The sequence below is a fragment of the Loxodonta africana genome, chromosome 1, assembly GCF_030014295.1.
Source record: "Loxodonta africana isolate mLoxAfr1 chromosome 1, mLoxAfr1.hap2, whole genome shotgun sequence".
Classification (NCBI taxonomy): domain Eukaryota; kingdom Metazoa; phylum Chordata; class Mammalia; order Proboscidea; family Elephantidae; genus Loxodonta; species Loxodonta africana.
In genome coordinates, this window is record NC_087342.1 from 105,133,713 (window position 1) to 105,160,233 (window position 26,521).

The 26,521-nt window shown below is 44.8% G+C and overlaps 1 protein-coding gene across 25 annotated transcripts in view; it reads right to left on the bottom strand.

Moving 5' to 3' along the window:
- TRERF1 (transcriptional regulating factor 1) overlaps positions 1–26,046 on the bottom strand; it is a 257,062-nt gene extending 231,016 nt beyond the window's left edge. For 8 of the 25 annotated variants that reach the window (XM_064286057.1, XM_064286018.1, XM_064286044.1 and 5 more), the window contains exons 1-2: positions 25,514–25,687; positions 25,004–25,086 (exon numbers count right to left, since the gene is read on the bottom strand). The gene's annotated coding sequence lies outside the window, so the exon portion shown is untranslated. Of the gene's footprint in view, positions 1–25,003; positions 25,331–25,359; positions 25,423–25,513; positions 25,688–25,721; positions 25,881–25,947 lie in introns of those variants that run through there. The other 17 variants (XM_064286127.1, XM_064286118.1, XM_064285974.1 and 14 more) reach the window with 10 other exon arrangements.
- Positions 26,047–26,521: the final 475 nt, after the last annotated feature.

Here is a 26,521-nt window from a genome sequence, read left to right on the forward strand (position 1 = left end):
GCGCGACTGGCCCAAAGTCAGGCCTCTGTGCATGTGTCGAATGAATAAACGTGTGAATGAATCAAGGGCTGAGTAAATGTGACTAAAGCTACTCCTCAGATCTGATTCTGTTCAAACCCTGTGTTCTCCAGGTGGGATCTGACCTCCCTGGCTGTGTGATCAGGAGGGTGGATACGAACCCTGAACTGAAGGCGGGGAAGAGCTCACGGGTCAGGAGTAAGTCCAGTCTTGGACCAGGGCTATCCGCAGTGCCTCTTCAGGAGCAATAACAGTAAAACAGCTACTGTGAACTGCATGCCTAACATGCACCACACACTTCAAGCTGAATAATGTTGTCGTGGTGGACCATCGAATAGATTTCCATCTCATAGTGACCCCACGTACAGAACAGAACTCCCTCACAAGGTTCTCTTGGCTGCCATCTTTATGGAAGCAGATTGCCGGGTCTTTTCTCCAGCAGAGCTGCTGGGTGGGTTTGAACTACCAACCTTCTGGTTAGCAGCCAAGTGCTTAACCGTTGTTCTAGCAGGGCTCCTTACACCCAGTAATAACAGCTATACACAGCATGCTTATTACATGCAAGGCACATGTGATCACCGGGTTATTCATCTGCTCTTCCCAACATCTCTATGGAATGGATAGGAAAACCCCCACTTTATTGCAGAGGAAACTGAGGCTCAGAGAGGCTAGGAAGGTGCCCAGTCACAGAGAACGTAAGGGGCGAACACAGAGTCAAGAGTCAAGCCAAGGTCAGTCTGGCCCATTTGCACACACTTTACTGCCAAGCCAAGGCTCCTAGGCTTTTTATCTACTCTGCATGGGGCTGCTTTTCCTCCCTTCAAAGATCCTGAGACTCCAAGTTTGCTCCACAGCCCACAAATCTTTTCCCCTGCACTTGGGGAGCAGTGCTCAGGGGTAAAAATCACCCTACTATCTGCCACTGACAACAACTTACCTGGAAGATCCCTGGCTGTGAGATGCTAAGTGTTACCTACTAGATTGGCCAGAGGACATCACCCACGCCTGGCTCTACCAAGGTTCTCCCAAGGTTCTCCCAAGTCAACAGTTTCCACCTGTGGAGTTTCTGCAGAAACTTTTCAAACTTTTAAAGGCTTTTTACTTCAACTGGACACAAACCTCTACCAAATGCCTACTACATGCCAGGCACATGACATGCCTTCACTCGGCAAGAAATACTATGTAGCCACAAAAATTATACAATCCATGCCAGACACATGGAAATGTGTATGTGAAATTATGTCAAGTGGAAAAAAGCAACTCAAAAACAGAGCTTGCATGCCAAATGTAAGTACACACAGTACCTCAGACAGAATGGAAACAGAACTGAGCGTTCACTAGAATCTTTCTTCTATAAAGTTACTTAGGATTCCATACCCCTCAAAAGCTACTTGTCAACTAACTATATATAACAGCTGTGGTTTCAAAGCAATGCTGCCAACAGTAGCAAAAAGAATTATTCCCAGGAAGAATGAAAGTTCCGTGGCGGTCATGATCATGTCTGTTTTGTTCAAAGCTGTGTTTCCAGAAGGGGTTGAAGGAGTCGGGCCATGAATGGATCAAAGAGGTCTAGCCAGGGGTCAGCAACTATGGCCCACCTGCTAAATCCAGCCCGATGCCTAGTTTTATAAGTGAAGTTTTACTGGAACATAGCCGTGTTCATTCATCTACCTGTTGTCTATGGTTGCTTTCGCGCTACACTGGCAGTAACAACAGAGTTGAGTAGTTAAGACAAAAATCTATCAAATGCCTACTCTACGGCTAGAGACATGGCTGGTAAAGCGGAAAATATTCACTCTCTGGCCCTTTACCGAAAGTTTGCCAACCCCTGCTGTATATAGCGCTAGTGTGTGTGTGTGTGAACATTCAATAAATATTTATTGAATTAATTATTTCAAATGAACTCAAACAAAACTCATACATACGAATAAAGACCTTATTCACCCAGGACACATACTAACAAATTCCTAGCAAATGGGATATATGCTCCCTTATAAACCAACCCAAACCAAACCCAGTGCCTTCGAGTTGATTCTGACTCATAGCGACCCTATAGGACCCTATAGGACAGAGCCCCGTAGAGTTTCCAAGTAGTGTCTGGCGGATTTGAACTGCTGACCCTTTGGTTAGCAGCCGTAGCACTTAACCACTACCTGCTCCCTTATATATTAAAAAAAAAAATTGGACTCCCAACATCATCAGTGGGGGTTATGCCTTGAGCAGTTTCTTCCACGGTGGAGATGGATTATACCAAGTCAAGCACAATCTGTAGCTACACTATCCGGCAGTAATTAGCTTGCAGTGGAAGACAGCTGGTAAGGGCTAGGCATGCCATCTGGGGCCAAAATTAGAAGTCAAGTCTGGGTAACCAGTCAAGACGCTGTAATAATCCCCAAGTGAGGTTCCAACCAGGATTTTGGCCTCGTTAGCCTTATGTTCTAAACAACGAAACTACAGGCCCAGACCCAACTAGGGTGAAATCATTTCACTTATTTCCTGTGTAACTTTTGGTCGAGACAATGAATCAGTAAACAATTATAGGCTTAATTTATCGGTATACCTGCATCATAATGCAACTGTGTATTTTTAGTTCTGCAGACCCGATTATTCAGAGGCTGATAATTCGGCTGGTGGCTTTTTGAAGCTCATTATGGCCCAGGTACCAGAAGAGGGGCAAAAGGAAGTGAAAGGAGGTGAACTTAAATCAGCTGGTATGGCTACCTTATTAGCAGATGAGATGTCAAGACCGGTGAAGAAGGGGTAGTAGCAGGTGAAACCCCAGGTCTTGAGAGCCATGGCTCTCCTCCGGCACCCTTTATAAGGCTCCCATATCTTACATCACTGCATGTTGTTGGCCTGTCAAACTTTTTTTTATACTGCTCTATCCTATAATAGGCAGTCCAAATGGTTAAGTGCTCAGCTGCTAAGTGAAAGGCTGAAGGTTCAAGCCCACCCAGAGGTACCTCAGAAGAAAGAGCTGGCAATCACTACAAAAATAACCAGCCATTGGAAACCCTATGGCACACAGCTCTACTCAGACCACATGGGGTCGCCATGAGTCAGAATCAACTCTACAGCAAATGGTTTGTTTGTTTGTATCATCCTTGTAATGATCTAAGACTATTACTCTCTAAGCGCACTTCCTTTGTGCATACAGAAAAACCAAAAGTCCAAAGGAGACTGATGATGTCAAGATAGGTCTGCCCTGACTCTGGAAACCCTGAGTATGGATTCATTTAGGAAAATGTTTAGAAAAGAATGCTGGGAGGAGTCTAAGCCACTTCCTTATAGAGCAGCTGCCTCCTCCTCCCTCCCTTCCATGCACATTACTTATTCCCAGCAGGCCTTCCCACTTCTCAGGAACCCACAAATAGGGGAGAAGTTCAAGACATTGGCTCTGAGCCCTGGGTTACACCCAACGTCCCTGGAAGTGTCCCTCCTGCAAGTGGGCTGGGTGGTGATTGGAGATTTGACTCCAGTCCCAGGCCCACAGGCCCCCACATTCACCCTTCAAGCTCCATAACTGCTGTTGAACAAATGAATGAAATCCTCATTATTTTCAGTGACAACTAAAAGTTATGCCCAAGGAGAACTATAATCCTTATTTCTCCCTTATTCGTTCGAATGAACCATACAAAATGCATCTCTCACTCCTCTGACTTCTCTCTCCAGCCTGCTTCCTTTTTTCTTCCATTCTGAAGGTAGCATTCTCTCTGGCTGACAGCCAACTCTACGGCAGACATACCCTGTGAGGTCTGGGAGCCTCTGCTCACCACGACCTAGTGGGCCTCAGAAAACCAAGGAGGGAAAAAATGGAAGGAAGCACCACTGATGCCGCCGCCTCCCACTTTCCCCCGGGCCTTAGCTCTGTCAGATTCTGAAGCATAATGAGTTTTGTTTCATAACAGTCTTAAATGAACTGGAGGGGGGAAGGGGATAACAATGATAAAAATCTTAATTAAAAAAAAAAAAATTCCTACAGGGAAGGAGATTTCCCAGATCTTAAGATGTGACAATAATCTCTTGAGCTAGGTACCCTACAGAGCCCCCCCAACCCCCACCCCCCACACAGCATTCAGCATACATCAGTTGAGTGCCTACTATGTACCTGGCACTATTCTGGGCACTTAGGATGTTGCAGTGAACAAACACACAAAGTTCCCCCAGTTCTTGGAGCTCATATCCTAGGAGGGAGGGAGAAAGGCAATGAAGACGATGAACAAGCAAGTTATAAGGAATGTTAGGAGGTTAAAGTGTTTCGGGGGGAAAAAAAAAAAAAACAGAACAAATCAGAGTGGGGGTGGGGAATTCAGGTAGAAGGCAGGGTGGAATGTTAAACAGGGAGGTGAGAAAGGCCTCATTGAGAGAGAGAAAGCTGAGAAAAGAAAGGCTTGAAAAAGGTGAGGAAATAAGCAATGCATGGCTATCTAGGTTCCAGATGAGCAATCCAGGCAGAGAGGGTGGCCTGTGCAAAGGCTCTGAGGCAAAAACTTGACCCCTGTGTTCAAGCAACAGCCAGGAGGCTGGTGTGGCTGGAGCTGACTGAGGCAGAGAGCAGTAGAAGATGGCGTCACGGAAGAAGGAGGAACAGACCAAAGAGGGCTCTCCAGATCACTGTAAGGACTTTGGCTTTCACCGAGTGAGGTGGGGGCCACTGAAAGGTTATAAGCAGGGGAGGGGCAGGTCCCCCTTTGATTCTCTGCCACCCCCTCCATTCTTTCCTGGCAGCTTCCGTTGATGCCATTAAATAAACATGGCTCAAAGCCATCTCTTCTACAAAGCCCTCTCTGACTAATCATTACAAGCTATAATTGCAAACAAATAACCCTAGGAAACTCAGCAAGCCCCAAGCCTCCTGTCCCCCCAAAATCAACATTAGGCCATCTTCACCCACTTCAAGCAGCAAGGAGTTGAGCCTCTTTTCTATGAAGAGCCACTAACCCACAGAAGAAATAGAAAATGTTAATTAATAACCAAAGACAAAAAAACAACAACGGTGGGTGTTGAGTCGATTCCGACTCATAGCAACCCTACAGGACAGAGTAGAATTGCCCCACGGGGTTTCCAAGGAGTTGCTGGTGGATTCAAGCTGCCGACCTCTTAGTTAGTAGCTGCGCTCTTAGCCACTGTGCCACTAGGACTCCAAGGGAAGAGCTATTTCATTCATAAATTTTTTTTTTGAGACAGCAAAAATGAAAAAGCTGTTTTTAGATTATTATCAGGAAACAAAGTTTATTCAATAAACACATATATTTTTAAATAAGAAGCCCTGGTGGCGCAATGATTAAGCACTAAGCTGCTAACCAAAAGGTTGGTGGTTCGAATCCACCCAGTGGCTCCATGAGAGACCTGGATATCTGCTTCCATAAAGACTACATTCTAGAAAACTCTATGGAGCAGTTCTACTCTGTCACATGGGGTCACTATGAGTCGAAATCGACTCAATGCCACCCAACAACAACAACATATTTCAAAATACAGGATACTTCCAATCTATATGATTAGCAATTAATAGAAAGGGGGAAAGGGAGAGAAATAAACAATCACAGAGAGGGACAGGGAGTTATACTCGGAAAAGTACAGAAAGTTCCAAAGATAGAGGCAGAAAGACAAAAGAAATGAAGTTCAACAGGTCTGAGGTCTCTTACTCTTCACTCACTCCGTGCCATTTATTAGGTCCAGAGCACTGGCAGGCACTTAATCTTTTCAATCCCTGCTGCTCTGTGGCTGCGCTCATACTCCAGTTAGTGGGCAAGCCCTCTATTCACACCTCTTTAACTACTCTTTAGCCGAAGTCCTGGTGGCATCCTGGTTAAGCACTAGTGGTTCTAACCCACCCACCACTCCGTGGGAGCAGGAGGTGGCAGTCTGTTATCCACAAAGATTTCCAGCCTTAGAAAACCTATGGGGTGAGTCTACTTTGACCTAGAGGGTCACCACGAGTTGGAATCAACTCTAAGGCAACAGGTAACTACTCTTTATCCTTGCATTAAGTGGTACTGGAGGAAGGAGAAAGATTAAATTACTCCTACTCTAAACCGCCAGGGCAGTGCCAACACTAACCAATCAAGCCAGACGTAGAAGCAGAAATTCCCTTGTCATTAAACACACACCAGGGATCCACGAAAGGATACGCTACAAGCCACTAAGCAGCCTAATCTAGTCAAGCTATAAAGTGAACTGTCACTGAGACCGTTATAGATCCAGTCCCAATAGCAACTTCTGCCAATGCCACCTCCTTCCCCAAACTGTCCCCACATTCACATGCATTGCTCAGCAACCACGCTGCAGGCGAAAAAATAATGCCCAATTAAGAGAAGGTTGGGGAAGCCCTGGAATAAGGCAGAAAGGAAGTAATAAATTAGAACAATTAGCTGAAGGTGGTACAGTGCAGTAGTTACAAGTACAGGCTCTGGAGCCAGCTCTGCCACTGACCTTGGGCTATGTAACCATGGGCAAGTTACCTACCTTCTCAGCCCTCAGATTCATTATCTTAAAAAAGGGAATGGTAACTACATCCTAGGGCTCTTAAGAGAACTAAAGTGAGTATTACAAAGCACATAAAAGAAGGTTCGGCACATGGTAAGCATGATATGAATATTTTTACATAAACAAAAACACTTTATAAAAGGAAAGTTTCTTTATGAACCAGTGAGACAAAGGGTCTGTAGTTTTACTTTTTGTACATGACAGATGTATAAAAACTGCTCCTGACTAATAATTTCCACTCTGATAATTCCTGTTCCACATCTTTAAAATATTAATAAGATGCTTTGGCACAAAGATATTACTGCAGCATTATTTATAAAAGCAAATTATGGGAAATGACCTAAGTATCTGACAAAAGAGGAAAGCCATGAGAAGAGGTTTTGTGTGGATATTAAGAATTATCTATTCTAGCCTCCTAGACTGTGGGAGAATAAATTTCTCTTTGTTAAAAAAAAAAAAGAAAGAATTATCTAATTAAGAATTTTTAAAGACATGCAAGATACTTGTTATGCTGTCAAACAGTAAAGGATACAAAATTAGAGTTCCACTTTCAGCTATCATGGCACAGCTGATATTAAACTAATACTTCTGTATAGAATAACTACAAAAAATGCAAAAAATAAATACAGGTAGTCTCCAATTTACAAAGCGGCTCTGTTCCAATGACTCTGTCGCAAGTCGGTTTTTTTTAAAGTTTTCATTATTGCCATAGCCTGCTATACAGCAGTGTTTTGCACAGAAATCATACCATTGAACATCTGCGAGTCAACATCTGAGAATGACAACATCAGCAAATTACAAGCTGCAACACTGTATGTACTACGTATTACTAATGATAAGATGTACCAAAAAAACTGCAGTTCTATGTGACACGAACATGTCTTAAACTGGGGACTACCTGTAAATAAATAGGTTTCTAAAGGAACGGGAGTTCAACAACGCACATAGGACTTGAGAAACCAAGCTCCTAGAAGAAAGAGAAGCTCAGTGATGTGAGCAGTGTATTAGTGGCTACTGGTTTCTGGGTGGGTTTCTCTTCAGGACACTTGCCGATTTGGTACAAGGAACATAGAGGTGAAACAGAAAGCAGCAAGTTACAGCTTGTAGCAGCTTTCTCTGTAGACTGAGAATGGAAGACAAAAACTGGAGCTCAGGGCTACCACACAGGACTTGAGATGTGAAGATGCCAGAGAAAAGTGAACCAATGTTCTGTGAGCAACTACCCCTTCAGACACTCACTGACACATAATCCATGCATACACAGGGCCAGGCCCTGGGAATCCAAGCAGAAAGAAGCTGTTTAAAAGACTGAAAAATTAAACAGAGGTTTTGGTAGTTTCACTGTACTGGGGAGACAAAACTTGGAGATCAGGGCCTACTAAGGAGGAGTGACCCAAACAAACATCCACTCTATGAGTCAGAGCAACTCAGAACTAGATCAGCCTTAACTAAATCAAGGTAATACAACATCTAGAGCATCTACATTTTCCATGCAAAATGCCCAGCATACAATCAAAAATTACCAAGCATGCCAGGAAACAGGGCCAAATGATTGAAAAACAAGAGAAAAATATAATTAATAAAAACAAACCCCAGAAACAAGCCCTGCATGATACTGGAGTTATCTATCATACAGAACTTTAAAATAAATATGGTTACTATGTCCGAGAAAATTTGGGAGAATTTCAACAAAGAACTGGAATCTATGGGAAAAAAAAGAATTACACAGAAATCCTATAACTGAAAATATGGTAAGTAAAATTAAGAATTGAATAGATGTATTTGATAGCAAATAAGAAACAGTAGAGAAAACACTGGAAGGTACATCAGTAGAAAAATATACTCAGATTGAAACACAAAAAATACAGAAACGAACTTCAGGGACGTGTAGGATACCATGAAAAGTTCTCACATGTATGTGTAGATGTCCAAGAAAAAGAGGAGAATGATAATGGAGCAGAAGTAGTACCTGAAGAAAACTGTCCAAGAATTTACTGAAACTGACCAAAAATATGAAGCAACAGATTCCAGAAGCTCTCCAAACTCTAATGAAGATAAATATAAAGAGAACCACTATCTACACACATCATAGTATAATTGCTAAAATTCAAAGTCAGTGAGAAAAAAAAGATACTACTTTCCAAGGTGCCACAATAAAGCTAACAGATGACTTTTTAACAGGAATGAAGGAACCCAAAAGACAGTGAAGTGACATCTTTAAAGGATTAAAATAACAGATACAATTAGAATTCTATACCCAGCAAAAATAACCTTCAGACATGAAGGTGAATTAAAGACATCCTCAAACAAACAAAAACTGAGCGACTACTCTAGCAGATCCCCCCACTGCGCAATACACAAATTAAGGGGAGTTCTTCAGACAAAGAAACTGATCTGAAATAGAAGCATGGTTGTATAGGAAGAAATGAAGAACACCAAAAAGAGTAAACATGTGGATTAATCTAAATTATTACTGTTTAAAACAATAATGTCATGTGGAGTTTAAAATATATGGAGAGAGTTAAAATACACAAGACCCAAAAAGGTAAGAAGGAGGTAAAAAGTGTTAAAGTGTTGTACTTAGTATGCACTGTTCAGAAAATGGTTAAAGTATTAATTTAGGGTAGGCTCTAAAAAATAAGATATATGCACATACACACAAACACACACACAATAAGCATTCAATTATGCAAAAATACGTGTAATGAAAAAATACTAGAAGGAAATATGCCTTTTTTTTTAAATAGAGGTTCTAGTACATGATGGGATGACGGCTGGCTGACTTTCATTTTCTTTATATTTATAGCATTTTTGATGCGGCAGCTTTTTTCTCAGTTAAACGTTTCAGGTATAATTCGTACAACATATTCTTATACTTAGGGGAGGTAACAGTAACTTTCATCTTCTCATAAAGGTTCAAACAGAACAAATTCCTGGAAAATTGGACGGAGACCCCATAATCCTGCAGCTAATTATTAACAGCATTTATTCTTATGAGTCAAGAATGGTGCGGTTTGCTTGCCAATACAGACCAGATACATCCTGTGCCCTGGCCAAAGAATGACTGCTCGCTCTATGTTTGGTAAGAGAAAAGAAGCACTCATAAAGCGTTCTTTTGATAAGAACGAGGAAATTCTAACTTAGCAAAAAGTATCATTTTTGATAATAATTCAGGTCATTTACATAGTCTTTCCCCAACAAAAATCCAAAGATCTTGCTAAATTGACAAGTAACAGTCATCATGCGACAGTTGTACTCCACCTTACAGCAAGAAAAAACTGAGTCCCAGAGAAGTAATGTATATTGTTTAGAAAACAATCCATGCTACACAAAAATTGTCATTTTGAAAAATAATAATATTGGGGCTGATGAAACGAGGTGAGTGCTGGTACCATGAATGAAAACTTTCTTAAGAGTTAGGAAATATTATCAAGAACTCCCAAAATGCCCATTCTCTTTAACAAAGTCATTCACCTTTCTAGGAATTTATCCTAAGAAAATAATGCTACATGTGCTCAAAGATATCATGTACCAGGATGTTACCAAAGCATTATTCTTAACAGTCGAAAATTTCAAACTAGTTAAATTTCCAATAATAAGGTCTAGTTAAATAAATTTCGGGACTCAGTACCTGGTATGCAGTAGACACCCCGTAAGTACTTGTTGAACACACATTCACATAAGAGGATATTAAGCAACTGTTTAAGAAAAAAGTTTTCCAAAGAATATTTAGTGAGATTACTAACTGAAAGGTTGGTGGTTTGAACCCACCCAGAGGTGCCTTGGAAGACTGGCCTGAAAATTTGTTTCTGAAAGGTCACAGCCTTGAAAACCCTATGCAGCGGTTCTACTCTACATACATGGGTCGCCGTGATTCAGAACCAAACCTGTAGCAACAGGTTTGGTTTGGTTCTCGAACCTCAGTATTATCTTAAAGCAAAACGAGTAATAACCAACACTAAACCTACTGCCATCTAGTCAATTCCAACTCACAGCGACCTTATAGGACAGAGTAGAACCGCACCACAGAGCTTCCAAGCTGTCATCTTTACAGAACCAAACTGCCATATCTTTCTCCCGTGGAGTGGCTGGTGGGTTCGAACTGCTGACCTTTCGGTTAGCAGCCGAGCGCTTAACCACTGCACCACCAGGGCTCCTCGTAATAATAAAAGCTAGTATTTATTGAGAACTTAATATCTGCCAGGCATAGCCCTAAGTGTTTTATGTGTATTATCTCATTTCTTCTCACCCAGCCCCCAAAAGTGTCCCTGGAGAAGGACCTGGCCTGGGTTGAAAAAGACAGAAGGCTGAACTCCAGCTTTTATGTTCTGTGCTTCTGCTCAGATTAGATAATAAGGGTTAGTTACAGGATGACGTGAGGTAAAACACCCCCTGAAAGGTAAAGAATGGGTAAGCTTAGAGTAGGGTAGGAGGGAGGGCAGGAGGTCAGCCCACAAACAAAGTAGAGAACGGAAAGGGGGTATTTACAGAGTACCTGGCTGGGGGCTTCAAAGAAGGCAGAGGTTTTGGGATCCAGAGTAAGTGGAAGGGAATTCTCTCAGAGATTCCCTTCAGAAACTGAAAAAAGCACCCAAAACAGACAGAGAAATGACAGGAGGCCCTGACTCAGAAAGGCAATAATGCTGGTCCTTCATCATCACTGACATAGCCTAAGAGGTCCAGACCCTTGGCCCTCTCACCTGCGTGTTTTCAACCCTTTCCTCACTGATGTCGTGGCCCTCAGGCTCAGTCCCTCTAGCCTGTCCTTCATATCTCAGAGTGATCTTTCTAATAAGACACAAACCCGACTTGACACCATGCCCCCCACACAACTCTCCTCCCTCCAAACCCTTCAGTGGCTCCCCCTATGCCTAGAGGGTCAACACCAAGCTCCATAATGGACACCAAGTCCTCCCTGCCCAATCCCTGCTTACCTCTCCAGGCTCATCACCTGTCAACTTTCACTGAGAACTCGGTACGTGCCAGGCCCCATGCTGGATACTGGAGACCCAAGATAAACAAGACAGAGCCCAAGGACGAAAAACGCATGGCTCATGTCCTTAAGAAATTTCAACGTCTGTGAGAGAGGCAGACACATAAAGGGATTGTTGCAATCCAGATGAGCAATGGCATGGAAGCCCAGCTTGGGGTGTTTCGGGAAGGCCTCTGGAGGAAGGAAATAGGAGTGAACCATGCAAACGGCAAGTGAGAACATTCCATCCAGAGGAAACAGCAAAGTTTTAGAACAGCGCTATCTAACAGAACTCTTCACGCTGATGAAAATGTTCTAAATCTGTGCTATCTAATATGGTAGCCACTAGCCACATGTGGCTATTGAGCACTTGACATGTGGCTAGTACAAATGGGGACTGAATTTTTTTTTTTTTTGTGCTTCAAGTGAAAGTTTACAAATCAAGTCAGTCTCTCATACAAAAACATATATACACCTTTCTATGTACTCCTAGTTGCTCTCCCCCTAATGAGACAGCACACTCCTTCTCTCCACCCTGTACTTCTGTGTCCATTCAGTCAGCTTCTGTCCCTCTTTGCCTTCTCATCTCCCCTCCAGACAGGAGCTGCCCACATAGTCTCATGTGTCTACTTGAGCCAAGAAGCTCACTCCTCACCAGAATCATTTTCTATCTTATAGTCCAGTCCAATCCATGTCTGAAGAGTTGGCTTTGGGAATGGTTCCTGTCTTGGGCTAACAGAAGGTCTGGGGACCATGACCTCCGGGGTCCTTCCAGTCTCAGTCAGACCGTTAAGTCTGGTCTTTTTACGAGAATTTGAGGTATGCATCCCACCTCCCTCGGAGGTTCTCTAGTGGACTGAATTTTTTATTTTAATTTTTAATTAGTTTAAATTTAAATAGCGACTACCATATTAAACAGTACAGTTCTAGAGCATTAAACTGAAGGTGATGGAAAGTGAAGCTAGATAGCACTCTGGATTGAACCACATTTCCCAAAAAGATATGTTGAAGTCCTAATCTAAATCTGAATGTGACTTTGTTTGCAAATAGTGTCTTTGAAGATGTTATCAGTTGTGTTAACATGAGGTCATACTGGCGTATGACAGCTCCTAATCCAATATGAGCGGTGTTCTATTATAAAAGAGAAAAAGAAACCTGGAGAGAGACACAGAGGGAAGATGGCCATGTGAAGAGGGAGGTGGAGATTGGAATGCTCTGCAAACAAGGAAGGCCAAGGATCGCAGGCTGTCACCAGACGCTAGGAGGGAGGCATGGAACAGATTGTCCATCAGAGCCCTCAGAAAGAATCAACACAGCCAACACCCTGATTTCAGACTGCTAGCCTCCAGAACTATGAGACAAATTTCTGTCCTTATACACCACCCAATTTTTGGTACTTTGTAAGCTTTGAAGTTGAACATGATGCTTCAATTGTTGTTGTTGCTAGCTGGCATCACTGAATCGGCCGCGACTCATGGTGACCCCACACACGACAAAACGCTGCCCCGTTCTGCATCATCCCCATGACTGGTTGCATATCAGACCATTGTGATCAGACCAACTGTATGTAGCTTTGTATACTTCCCATGCTATCATCTGCTGTTCCCTTCCCCATTGTCTACCTGACAAGCCCTGCCAAACCCACACAACTCCACCCATGTCTCACCTCTCTCTGAAGACTTCCTTGGCTGTTCTAGACAGTCTCTCCTACCTGCTATTTATAGAAAAGCATCATCGTGTATTGTATTTATATGTTCACATGACAGTCCTCCACTACACTCTAAATTTCCTGTCTTATTTGTCTTGGTATTCCCAATCACTGGTACAATCCTGGCACATGGCAGGGATGGAATAAACACTTGAGGAATAAACTGTCAGCAACAAGGGTGTGAGACCCTAACCTAGATATTCCTTAGAATGACAGCTCTGTCCAGGAACTCGGGAAAGGATCTCTTAAACACCCTGAGCAGTCTATGCATAACTGTCAATAGCAGGCCTTGTGGGTGGCTCTATTTTGCCAATGTTCTTAGAAACTGGAGGCCTACACAGAGCAAGTGACTAGTCAAGTTGTAAAGGCAGCAGAGCCTTATGATCAAGAACCAGCCTTTGGAGTTAGCCCTAGGTTTGGATACCAGCTCTGCAACTCAGCACCTGCGTGTCCTTAAGCAAGATGCTGAAAAGTGCTAAGCCTCAGTGTCTTCAAATGAAAAGTGGACATCGTTATCTGCCCCTCACCATTGTTTCGATGGAATGGCTGAAACACTCAGCCCAAGGCCAGGCACCTAGTAAGCTCTCTATAAATAGTAACTACTGCTATTAAAACAATTTGGAACCCTAATTCTGAGCTACCCCATGGCCTTTGCAAATTCCTGAGCCCTGGAATGACTTTTCTTCATGCTCTCAGGATGCAAGGGATATAATCCAATCTCTGACTCACAGTGTTACCAAAATTCTCCTCAAGTTCCCAAGAGAATTTTTATTTTAATTCCCTCTAACTTGAAAAATTAAACAATCCTTAAAACACTTTGGGGGTGGCAGGGGTAAGGAAGGAGACCATGAAATCCAACAAGCAGCTTTAAAAAGGTTACAAACTGATTGAAGAAAGCAAAGAGAAGGCAGCTGGAGGGGGTGAGAAGGGGGGATGGAGACAATCCCCTGAGTTTCTGCTATTATTGAATACCCCAACTCTCAAAGCAGCCAGGCCGCCCCCTCCTCCATGTGGGCTAAGCTCCGTTAATGAGAAAGCGGAGCTCTGCCTACATTACCACAATAATGATTTCCCTGTTGCATTTTTACATGCCTGCCGCTTTATCATAGCAGAAGTAGACATATATTTTCAATAAATCCCTTCTCTCCTTCCCCCTTCCCAACTCGAGCTCTCCCAGTAAATGCTGTTCCCTCTGCGCCCTCCCCCAACGCAATCCCAACCCTGGAGCACAATGAGTTCCACTAATCAAAACAGAAAGAAAAAGAAAAATGGAAAAATCACAGCTGCTGAAAAACAGCATTTGCTACAAGTCAAAGCCCTCCACATTTTTCTGCAGGCAGCATTTACTTCTTCAAGGACACACCACCCCTCCCCTATCAGAAATCTTATGTAGAGTTGCTCAAGGGGGAAGGAGGAGGGGATGAGTGAAGAAATCTAATATTCACTCGTTTTCCTATTTTGACTAAGCCAGCACAGACAGAAATATAGATAAGGCCTTGAATAACTGATTTAACAAAATGTCACTTATTAAAAGGGCTGGGGGATGGGGCGGTATTTGCATTCGAGAGCTCAGTTGAAACCATCCTAGCAGGGCCAAGGCAGACTAGGAGGAAGGAAACATTTCTCTTGTCTGGTCTCTTTCAACAGCTGCAAGAACTGGACCTGGTGGCACAGAGAGGCCTGGATTTCACCCTCCAACGAGAACCAATGGGGAGAAAACCAGAGGCAAGGAAACAAAACCAAAAGCAAAAACAGCTGATTCTTAAGTAAGTAAGCATTTATATAGAGCATCAACTAGTCACAGGTTCTGTGCTAGGAGCTGGGGGTACAAGCATGAGTGATGACCCAGTTCTGCCCTCCCCAGGCTCCCAGTCTAGAGACACACCCAGTGGTAGGTGTGACAACAGCAGCCCTATGAACCACGTGCTCCAGAGGCCGGAGTTGAGCCTCTGGAAGCCCACCCCACAGCCCTGGCATGGGACCAGGCACACAGAGCACTCAAGAAACTTCAGGAATGAGGTCTGCACAGTGAACTCTTCTGAATTCTATACTGGCTTCAAAATAAGCTTAGGCTCTTCAAAAGGAAAAACAAAAACCAAACCCACTGCCATTGAGCCGATTCCAATTCCTAGAGACCCTTTAGGACAAAGCAGAACTGCCTCCTAGGGGTTCCGAAGCTGTAAATCTTTACGGAAGCAGACTGCCACATCTAACTCCCACGGACTGGCTGGTGGATTCGTGCCAACCTTTTGGTTAGCAGCGGAGCGCTTAGCCACTGCACCACCAGGGCTCCCTTCAAAACAAAACAAACTTAAAAAACCAAAACTGTTGCCCTCGAGCCGATTCTGACTCACAGCGACTCCACAGGACATAGCAGAACTGCCCCATAGGGCTTCCAAGAAGTGGCTAATGGAATAGAACTGCCCACCTTTTGGTTTGCAGCCGTAGCTCTTAACCACTGTGCCTCCAGGGCTCCGTTTCAAAAGAAAAGAGGCCCCTAAATGTCCTTACCTACTGTGGCTCCCCCTGAAAATCCCTCTGCTCACAAGCATTCACCCAATTAAAGAAGAAAAGGGAACAAGGCCCAATACTTCAGAATCAGACTCATTACTGGTACCCTTCAGCTGAATTTTAAGGGAGTTTCGTATCTCCCATTGTGATGACAACAGAGGGAACTCAAACGACACTCCTATTAAAACTCCTTGGGCATCAACGCCACTTTTCTTTTTTTTTTTTAATCTCCTTTCAAAAGAGTTAGATTAGGGGCAGCTTCCCAAAGACCAGGAGGGGCCCTCCAGAGTAGCCTCTGTTAAAACAAACACCCCCCAGGGGCCCTCAGGAAGGATTCTTTTCAAGGTAGCAAACTGCTGAGGGCTCAGTTATGTCCAAAGCCACAGCATCCAGAAATTACCACCAGACTGGCCAGGCTTCCTCCACTGAGAGGCCCCACAGAATGAGGTTGGTGGGGAATTGCTCCCTGATTTGTTAATGTCAAGACTTGCCTTTAATTAGGAGGCACCCTTAGAGCTGTGTGCTCCAGAAGGACAGAGTCAGACGACTCAAGTTTTTCAAAAATGTAATGCCCAAAACACGCTTAAATCATCTGAGTATTTCCAACTAAGGTCACTGGGTTTATAAGCCCCAAATTCCCAGATGATCTTAGTTTCCGAGATACCTTGCACACATTATACCACATTCTTATTTAATAAAGTACACAAAATCTGAAGACTATTCAAATTCTACCATTAAGCCAGGGCTTTGGATGCTGGCTGGACATGTGACTCTAGGTTAATCCCTTATTTTAATTTTTCAATTCTACTTCTTGAGCCTGAGTTTCCTCAACTGTAAATTTAGAGGAATATCTACCTCCCAGGGTTGTTGTCAGACATAAGAGAAATAAGACATGCCAAAGAGGCTTTGGAACTATAAAATGCTAGGTACACACTAGTTACTTCAATGATGGCATCCATTTCCTCTCTCTCTCTCTGATTTTTCTTTGACTATTTCCCCTTCTCTATGACACCAAATTCGTATCGGTTCTATTGATCTTTCAAAACCAGTAACTTGTGTTTCTCATACAAATACAGGAAATAGTCCCATTATCCATAACAACCCAAAACCACTGCCGTGGAGTCAAGTGGAGTCAATTCCGACTCAAAGAGACCCTGTAGGACAGAACAGAACTGCCCCACAGGGGTGCCAAGGCTGCCAATCTTTATGAAAGCAGACTGCCACAACTTTCTCCAGTGGAGGAGCTGGTGAGTTCGAATCGCCAACGTTTTGGTTAGCAATTGAGCATTTTAATCACTGTGCCAACAGGACCCCTTCCTTATCCACCAAAATCTCCCTAGCTGCTAAATCTGGGTGATGGGTCCAAACCAGTTCATTATGTTAGTCTGTCTATTTTTGTGTATGCTTCAAGTTTTTTTCACAATAAAAATTAATTTAAAAATAAATAAAGCCTCATCGTCTTAGGTAGAGGCCAGGAATCCCATTAGTGAAGAGCACCCGATATCTTTTAAAACTGGAAATGACTTTCAAGCAGGCACAGCAAGACTAAGGGCTAACAATTGTTTTTGCGTAGACTTAGCTTTGGAGCCCTGGTGGCACACCGTTTAAGTGCTTGGCTGCTAACCAAAAGGTGGTTGGTTCGAACCTACCCAGCAGCTCCACGTGTTGCTGTGAGTCAGACTGGAGGGAATATAACAACAACAAAGCGTTATAGAGGAGTCCCTGGGTGGTATAAACACTAGACGTGCTCCACTGCCAACCGAAAGGTTGGAGGTTCAAGTCTACCAAGAGACACCTCAGAAGAAAGGCCTGGTGATCTAGTTCCAAAAATCAGTCATTGAAAACCCTAAGGAGCACAGTTGTACTCTGACATACAGAGGATCGCCAGGAGTTGAAATCAACTCAGCGCAACTGGTTAGCTTTATAGAACAGTCTTCATTTGCAAAACAAATACTGAATGCAAATGAAGACTACTAAAACCATCAGGCCACAGCCAGGTTTCTTAGGTAGGTTCAAGGTTCCCCTGAACCCAGCTCATGCAATTCTGGAGGAAGGTGAAGACAAATCACGTTCATTTAGCCTTTTAGGTGAGGAGGTCACAAATTCTGAATTATGGATCAGTTTGACCCTATATTTTGAACCTATATTGAGACCAACATTTCACAGCCAGCATTTCTGATGCCAGTCCTTCAACAAGAGCAGTTTCACCCAAAGACCATAAAGGACTTGAAAACCCCAAACAGAAAGTGGCTACGAGAAGGGAACAACAGTGGGAGTGGAGACAGTGAACAGAGTTTTAGTATAAGCTTTGGGAAATCAAGGGGAGTTTTTCACTGGTTGTCAGGTTTTATATCTGAAAAGGGGGTCTGACTGAAGATCAATTCACCCCACTGCTGCCTGTGTGCCATGCCTTTAAAAGTTTACAGAGCACTTTCCGTACATTATCTGATTCAATCCTCACAACTCTAGGAGGATAGGAGACAGATGGTATCACCCTCTTTTTTTTACAGATGCAGAGACAGGCTCCAAGGCTGACTTGTCCGGAGCTTTCGAGCAGGGCTGGAACCCACCCCAGGTCTCCTGAATCTTCCTCCCCCAGAGCCTCTCAACCCACCCACCTCCCATGCAGGCCCCTCGGCTACGGGCCACCAACGCTGGTGTGTGGGATATTTTTGAGAAAGACACCTGAAAGAAGGGCAATCCTTTGCTAATTTTATTCTTGAAGCTTTTTGCTCTAAGCATATATCACAGTGCCTACCAACTTTTGAAAAGGGCTGAAAAAAATCTCAGAAGTCTTTTTCCAACCATAGTTTTCAAATCAATCTAATCCAAGGCCCAAATTACTTTAGCTGAAGATTCTTTTCCCCAAGCAAAAGAATCCACTCTTCGCTTTGTGCAGCTCAGTAATGCAGTCAAATATTCAGAAAAATGCAGTACGATCTCTGATGCAGTCTTAACCCTTGCTGTCTCAGCTGGTGACAAGTCCTGGGTCCACTTGACAGCAGCCTGGAGAGGCAGAATATCTGCCAGCCCTGGGTAAGTCTCCTTCACCTCCCCATTCACCTTCATCTTGCTCTTTTCTGTCATCCTCTATTATGATGGAGGAAGTGTCCCTCCCCCAGCAAAGGCCAACCTTCTCCAGGGCTTTTGCTCAAATGACCCAATCCATTTCTTTTGATCCATCACTCCCTCTCCATTGATCTTTTTCATCAGCACTCACATATATGCCCCCCTCAAAAAAAAAAAAAATAAGCTTTCTTTTTGCATGTCCTTCTAGCTCCCACTCCATTTTTCTGCCTTCCTTTGCCAAAAAGTTGTCTACACATGCTATTCCCAGTTCCTCGTCTCACGATCCCCTCCCAACCCTCACTAGTCCTGCTCCATCACTCCACGGAAAGTACACTCTGCAATGTCTCCAGTGGCTTCCATTTTGCCAAATGCAATAGTGACCTTTCTGTTCCTACCAGATCAACCTGATTTTCATTGGTTGTCAGATTTTACAGAGCCTGAACATACACTGACTGAAACTAACACGTTTACACACCCACACACACACACACACACACACACACACACACCACTGTGCGATGCCCAACGCTTTTCGCCTCCCTCTCCAGGCTCCTCAGTGGATCTCATCCAGTCTCATGGCTTTAAATACCTCCAAGCTGATGGCTCCCACATTTTAATCTCTCGCCTGGCCACTCCTCTGGCACTGGACTGCTGTATCAGACTACCAACTTGGCATCTCCACTTTGAAGTCTCCCAGACATCTCAGTTAGTGGTACCTAAGCAGAAATATCTTGATTTTGCCCCCTCCCTCTCCTAATCTTCTCCATCTCATCCAACAGGACCACCCATCTATCCAATTGCTCAAGCCAGAAACTTCAGTGTCATCCTAGGTTCCTTCTCCCCCCGCCACCACCAAATCCATCAGCAAGCCCTGTCCATTCTACCTTTAACATGCATCTCACACCCACTTGGTCCTCTCCATTCATGTCCTGTCAAGTCCTCATCTGGCCTGCTACCACAGCCTCTTTACTGTGCTCCCCAATACCATATCTGCCCCCTCCACTCTTTTCAACACCAATGCAATCCCTCTTTAAACATGAGTTAGGGCATGCCACTTCCCAATCCAGGCTATTATGCTCCCCATTACACCTCAAATAAAATCCAAACCTTACCAAGGCCCACAAAGCCCTACACAATTATCTCACACTGCCCTCTCTCCCCCTTGTAGAGCCTATACCTTTCGTTGTTGTTGTTGTGAGTTGCCACTGAGTCGACTCCAACTCATGGCAACCCCACGAGTGCAGAGTAGAACTGTTCCATGGAGTTTTTAAGGCTGTGACCTTTCAGAAGCAGATCAGCAGGTCTGTCTTCCGTGGGGCTTCTAGGTGGGTTTGAACCGCCAACCTTTTGGTTAGTAGTTGAGCGCTTAACCATCTGTGCCACCCAGGGACTCCTTGTACCTCTTTTCAGTTCCTCCAAAAGCCGAAGTCCTTCTGCACAGGCTGTCTTCTGCCTGGTGCTGTTCTCCCCCACCACACCCCTTTCCAGGTCACTCCAGCTAAGTAGGGCCAGGCCTGCTCCATGTGGTTTCGTCAGAGCGCTTATCACATTTTGCAATATATATTTCATTATATGTCTGCCTCCCTCTGGACTGTAAGCTAGAGGATAGGGGATGGGGAGGGTGCATAGATAAAAATTAACAGCTGCCGCTGAGTTGATTCCAACTCATGGTGACCCATGTGTGTTAAAGAGTAGGGTTTTCAATGGCTGTGATCTTTCAGAAAGGAGCCCTGGTAAGGAAGTGGTTAAGCATTCAGCTGCTAACCAAAAGGTCGGTGGTTGGAACCTACCAGCCTCTCCTTGGGCGAAAGATGAGGCAATGTGCTCCCATAAAGATTACAGCCTTGGAAACCCTGTAGAGCAGTTCTACTCTGTCCTATTGGGTTGCTATGAGTCAGCATCAACCCGACGGCAACAGATTTGGTTTTGTGATTTTTTTTAATCTTTTGGAAGTAGATCACTAGGACTTTCTTCCAAGGTGCCTCTGGGTGGATTCAAACTGCCAAGCCAAGCACTTAACCATCTGCACCACCCAGGGACTCTAAGGAAGATGATTATGTATTTTAATTATCCATGTATTCCCAGAGCCTAACATTGTGCCTGGCAAAGAGTAGGTGCTCAATAAGCAGCTGCTGAATATATGAATGAATAAACCAGGACCACTTAAGGCATGAAAATAACTGCTACCTAGTTCTACCAGCCCAGAGTTATCACTGCCATTCACACATACAGGTACTTTTCCTCCTTCCTCCTCTACAAAAAAAAAAAAATTGTTTAAGGCTGCTGCACAACGGCCCAACAGCTCAGCATATCCCATTCCTTCCCCAACCTGTTGTCTTCCGTGAGGAAAAAGCAAAAATCATCTGCTTTCTCAATAAACCCAAATTAACCAGAAGACCCCATAAGCAGCTATTCTGAGAACTTAGAAGATTCTTAGAAGATATCACCGAGGTTTTTTATTGTGTTTTCTTTAACCCAGAAGAAAAGACTTATTAAGAAAGCCATGTGTCAAGCTCTTGCCACTAAGCTGTGTTGTTGCTGTTGTTGCTGGTTGCCATCAAGTTGGCTCCAACTCATGATGCCCTTACGTATAACAGAACGAAACACTGCCCGATCCTGTATCATCTTCATGATCGTTGGTATGTTTCAGGCCACGGTCGTGGCTATTGTGGACTATTCTATTCTTTAAAAATGCCCCTTGTTGAAAAGCATGCCAATAACTAGAATCCTGTTGCTCTTGTCTCCCTGTCCCCACAAAAGAAATCAACTATGTTTCAGTCTCCCCTGTATTTCATTGGTTCCCCTACAACATGCAAATCCAGAGATATTATTATTCCACAAGATTCCAGCTGATTCCAATCCTCCCCTCCTCCCTCAGCCACACAGTTTTATGAAGACAGAAATAAAATTAGCTGAATTCCACTGTCTTTAGAGCAGGACAATCAGCATTCACTTATACCGCCAGGGTTAGTCTAAGCCACGTGTCTCGATCCTCACTTTCCATGTCAGTGTTCAAAGTCAATAAAAACATCAAGAGCTTTTCCAAAAAATGCCCCCAGGAAGATATATGATATCCCAGAAGTGACAGTAACAAAATATCATTACTATGAACAACATCACAAATATCCAGCCAAATCTCAACTACCCACATGTGAATTCTCCACAGAAAGTGGGTAATGTCTCCTCATGGAGAGAGTGGATTTGTATGCTGTATGTTGGTAAAGCCACACCGGGCTTTCTGGTTCCCCACTCCTCCCCAAAGCTACTTCCTTCTGCTACCTAGGACTAACAGCTCAATTAACCTTAGATTTGACCAAAGATAATTACACAGGTGAACCAGCTGGCTGCAGGGGAAACTTCCAAGATGAACTGAAATTATTTTTGGTGTCTGGGATTACATGCCCCAGTAATCAACCATACACCTGGGAATCAACCATACACTTCTTCCCCCAAGACTGTGGCAGCCTTTCTCTTGCATTTGACAGTCCAGATTACCAGGCCACTCAAGAGTCCTCTTTGGAATGCCAACATAGAAATCCACTCTCTCCATGAGGAGACAAAAACAGAAGTTAATTAACTCACCCAAGTCCATGAAGCAATTTGGCCGTTGGCCCAGGAAGAGACTTGTCAAGACCTCTTGAGACCTCTCTCCACAAGACCTTAGTCAGAGTCACAGAATTTCAGAGCTAGGAGGGAACTCACAGATGAAACCACGCATTTAAAAAAAAAAAAAAAATCTGAAGCCCAGAAATGGCTACAAATTGGTATCCTCTCTTTTTCTGCTTTTCTTTCCTGTGACACATTTCCCCCCAGCCTTGAGCATCAAACCACTTAAAAGTTCTTTTTTGTCACTTCACAAATGCTGTACCAACTTGAGCCAACTACTGAATGGAAGACAATTTTAACACTTCCTGATTAACCACCTTTCTGGAGAATCCTTACACTTTGCAACAAACCAATGCTTTTGAATATTGACCCATTTTTCCATCAAAGAAGGAGAAAAAGAACATTATAAATAAGCTTCTTTGCTTTTGTGACCATACATTTTCTTATATAAGCAGCAAGGAACACTACAGTCTGCCCTCTCTTATGCAATTAAAGCTCCAAACTCTTCAAAAACCACAGGCCCAAGCGGGTTAACGGAGGCAAAACTGAGTACTTTCCACACAGTTCATAGAATAACTGTTTTCACAGCAAGCTCACATAAATGCTGTGTGATATTAACACATGCCTGCTATGTGGAAGCCTGCTTACCAAGCTGTGAAAAGACCCATGTTTACTATGGAACCTGCGAAATTCATCTTCACAAGGCCTATAAAGCAGAAAGGAAACACTCTTTTTGAGATGTCAAGCTGGCTTCTAGACAATCCCTTGGCAAAAATGGACATGTCTAAAAGGGCGGGGTGCAAAGAGGCGTGTCATTCCGGGTATCAATTCCTATAAATCAAATCCTGACAATCACCACAATGTTCTAAAATGAGTGAATTATGATTCATGGGCCTTCAAACCTTTATTACCACAAGTACATTCTGCAGAGAAGAGGGGAAAAAAGCTACTGTGCCTTGATTAATGGCCAAAGCAAGACAATAAAATAAATCTCATAAATATAAGGAGGAAAAAAAAAAAAAACCAGAATAACTGCTCTTGGCTTCGAGGTTCGGCATGTAAATAATTCCACCACCCTGGGATAAACACACATAAAGATTTTGTTTACCCTCCCAGCATATACCAACCAGACTCAGATTTTCAGCTGGTAAAAATAATAACTAATTTGTTTAACTAATGCCTAGTTAGGAACATTTGATAAGTGGCAATAATATTTAATTCCCAACTAGCTCAACTCTGAAACTGTGGATTACCAAACCCTTAATCTGGAAATTGAATGACGAAAAAAAAAAAAAAAAACTTTTCTTTTTTTTTTTTAACTCATTTTTTTCCCTGATAGAATTCAGCCTGTTTACAGAACTTGGAAAAGTTTAACCAACTTTGGTTGACCTGGCTGCTTTGTATTTACTCCCTGCCATCTCTAGGTTCGACCCTCCAACCCCCCTGGCAAAGTTAAAACTCCAGCACTATCCAAGGTGGATACCTGATAGCCAGGACTCAAAATTCATCTGCAGAAATCGGCAGGTTGGGGATCAGGCAAACTGAGAAAGGCCAGGCAAAGACTGCTGGATAACTAGTTAAGTGCTGAGTACTCCTGCTTGTTATCCTTCCAGGGGTCATCAAAGCCACATTTTCCATCACCAGACTCCTTTCTTGAAAAGGTAAATGATGCAGAAGTTTGGTACCAACTGGACAACTTAAAACTCCTTTCTTGAAGCACTCCTCCATGGCTTGTGGAAAAGTGCACCAAGAATGGCTTTCAGGTGGCATTTTTTAAAGAACTCTTCGGCCATCCCGGCATCCGTCATTCCTAAGCATGACTTCCATACACTTCACAAGCACAGTCCAGGCCCACGATGTTAGCAACCCACTTCAGCACGTCACTTGCCAAAGCTGCGTCTACTGTGGGGTGGGTTTCCACAAAGCTGGTTCTACCAGGCCGGTCGAAGGCACACGGAGGAACCAGAAGACGTTTTCTTTTAACCTAAGGATAGCAGGCGCACATGCTACAGCCCAGCGCTGGTCAGACGCAGCCAGCCAGGTGCTCTCGGCCTCCACCGGTGAATGGGTGGTTTTTTTGCTTTTCTCTTTAAATATCTATTTCTTGAGACCACCAGCAGTAACTTCCCAGTCTCCCAAACTGAAGTTGGGGGATGAAGGGGCAGGTTTATCTCCTTACACACTCCTTTTCTCCCATCTGGGTGGCCACACTAACTTCTGGGGGGTACCCAGCCCCCACAGAGCCCGCAGACGCATATACACACACATATGCATCATGTCAAAAACCCCAAAAGGCACATCCCCAGGGTCCTGCGGTTTCTTGGCTGGAAGAATGAAGGCTTTATAACCTCACAACCTTCTATTGCCAGCCCCACCACCATCACCCTTCAAGCCGGGGTTGCCAATGATAGCGCCCACCTCACCCCTCCCCCTGTGCCGGGATGCTGTGCAGTCCGGAGAGGGAAGAGGGAAGAAGGGAAGCAGGGGGAAGAAGGCCCCGCTTACATATTGAAAGTAAAGAAAGGGGGTACTTTTCCTTCTCCGTCCCCCACTTCTCCCCGCTCCCATCTTCTCACGAGCATCCACCAACTAATTTTTTTTTAGTGAAACTTAATAAGCTTCTTGCCTACCTTGGCTGTGTCAGCAACAAGTGCATGGGCAATCCGAAAAGACTGGTCTCCGTTTGGGGGGTGAGATGTGGAGGCGAGCAGGGCTGATGGAGTAATTTCAATATTAATTTATGTCAGAGCCGCCTTCTCGCAGCGCTACTCACTTACAGTACTGCCCTCAGCCTGTAAACAAATATCGCTCCGCCAGGAAACATACTCCCCAGATGCATGCATGCCCCCTCTCCCCAGCAGGGAACCTAGCCCCTCGGCCCCCTCCTCAAACGGCGTGCTCCTCCAACGGCACCCCCGTGTAGGAACCTCCAAGCTACCGAAGCACCAATCCACCACCTCCGCCACCACCCCAGCAAGAAACTTACTCTGTCCGTCTACGCCTCCACCCTCCCTTCAGGAAATCTACTCTCCATATGCATTCAGCCTCCCCGCAGGAAATCTGCTCCCCCCTCCCCCTCCTATATACATGCACCCCTCCCTCTTCTCCTCCCCAAGCGCCCTCCCCGGTCAGAAACTTACTAGCAAGCAAGCGTGCAGGCTCTCCCGATCCTGGAAACTTACTCCCAGATATAGCGCCCGCCAGCCCCCTTTCCCGGTCCTGCTCCCCTTCCTGCCCTCTGCCGCAAGCAACTCCAAACTCTCCGCATCCAGCCACTCGCCCTCCCCGGTGGAAATTTGCAGCGCCGGGCTGCGCGCGTGCACCCACCCTCCCCTTCAGGAAACTTACTCCCCTTCTGCATGCACCGCCTCTCAGCCATCGCTTAGAGGGAAGGGGGTGTGCTGGGGAGACAGAAATACATATGTATCTCTCGCCCCTCCCCCGGCCGCAGCCCACTCGGAGCTGAGCCTCGGTAACCTGGCCTTACCTTTTGCATTGCTTCCCACCCTCGCCCCCTTCCCTTAACCCTCCTAAGCCGCTCCCCGGAGCCCCCCTTTTTTCACCCAGTACCCACCCCTAGCAACCGTTCCCAAGCTCCTCTCTGCCTTTTTTTTTTTTTTAATCCAGGATGCAAATTCCTCCCCTGTCAGCAAATCGACTGTCAAATTATTTTCTTGCAAAAGGAGAAAGGCGGGGTGGGGGTGGGGGAGCGGGAGCAAAAAGGGGAGCGGGCGGGGAAAGGGAGGGAGAGAGACTGAAGAGGGGAGAGATATCCCTCCGCAGAGCTGGGTCCGCCGGCGGGCGGGGAAGCAGGAAGTAAGGTGTCCAGCGCCGCGGCCGGCCGGTCCTCCGCCGCTGCCCCCGCCCGCGCCGCCTGCCTCCCGGGGCGCCGCGCTCTGGATGGCGCAGGCCGGCCCGCGCATTGTTCGCAGCCGTGCCAGCGCTGCGCTGCCGACTTTGTGTGTTCTGCATGTGCGTGAGGTTGCACCTTTTGTAGGCTGGCGAGCCTCAGATCGAGAATGGGGCGGGGGGCGCGGGCCCCGCTGCAGCCTCGCACGGGACCTGTCAGCCGGCCTCGGAGTGCGGACTCTCTGGCATGGGTGGAAAATCGAGGCCCAGGAGAACGCGGCGTGGCCGGGAAGCTGCCC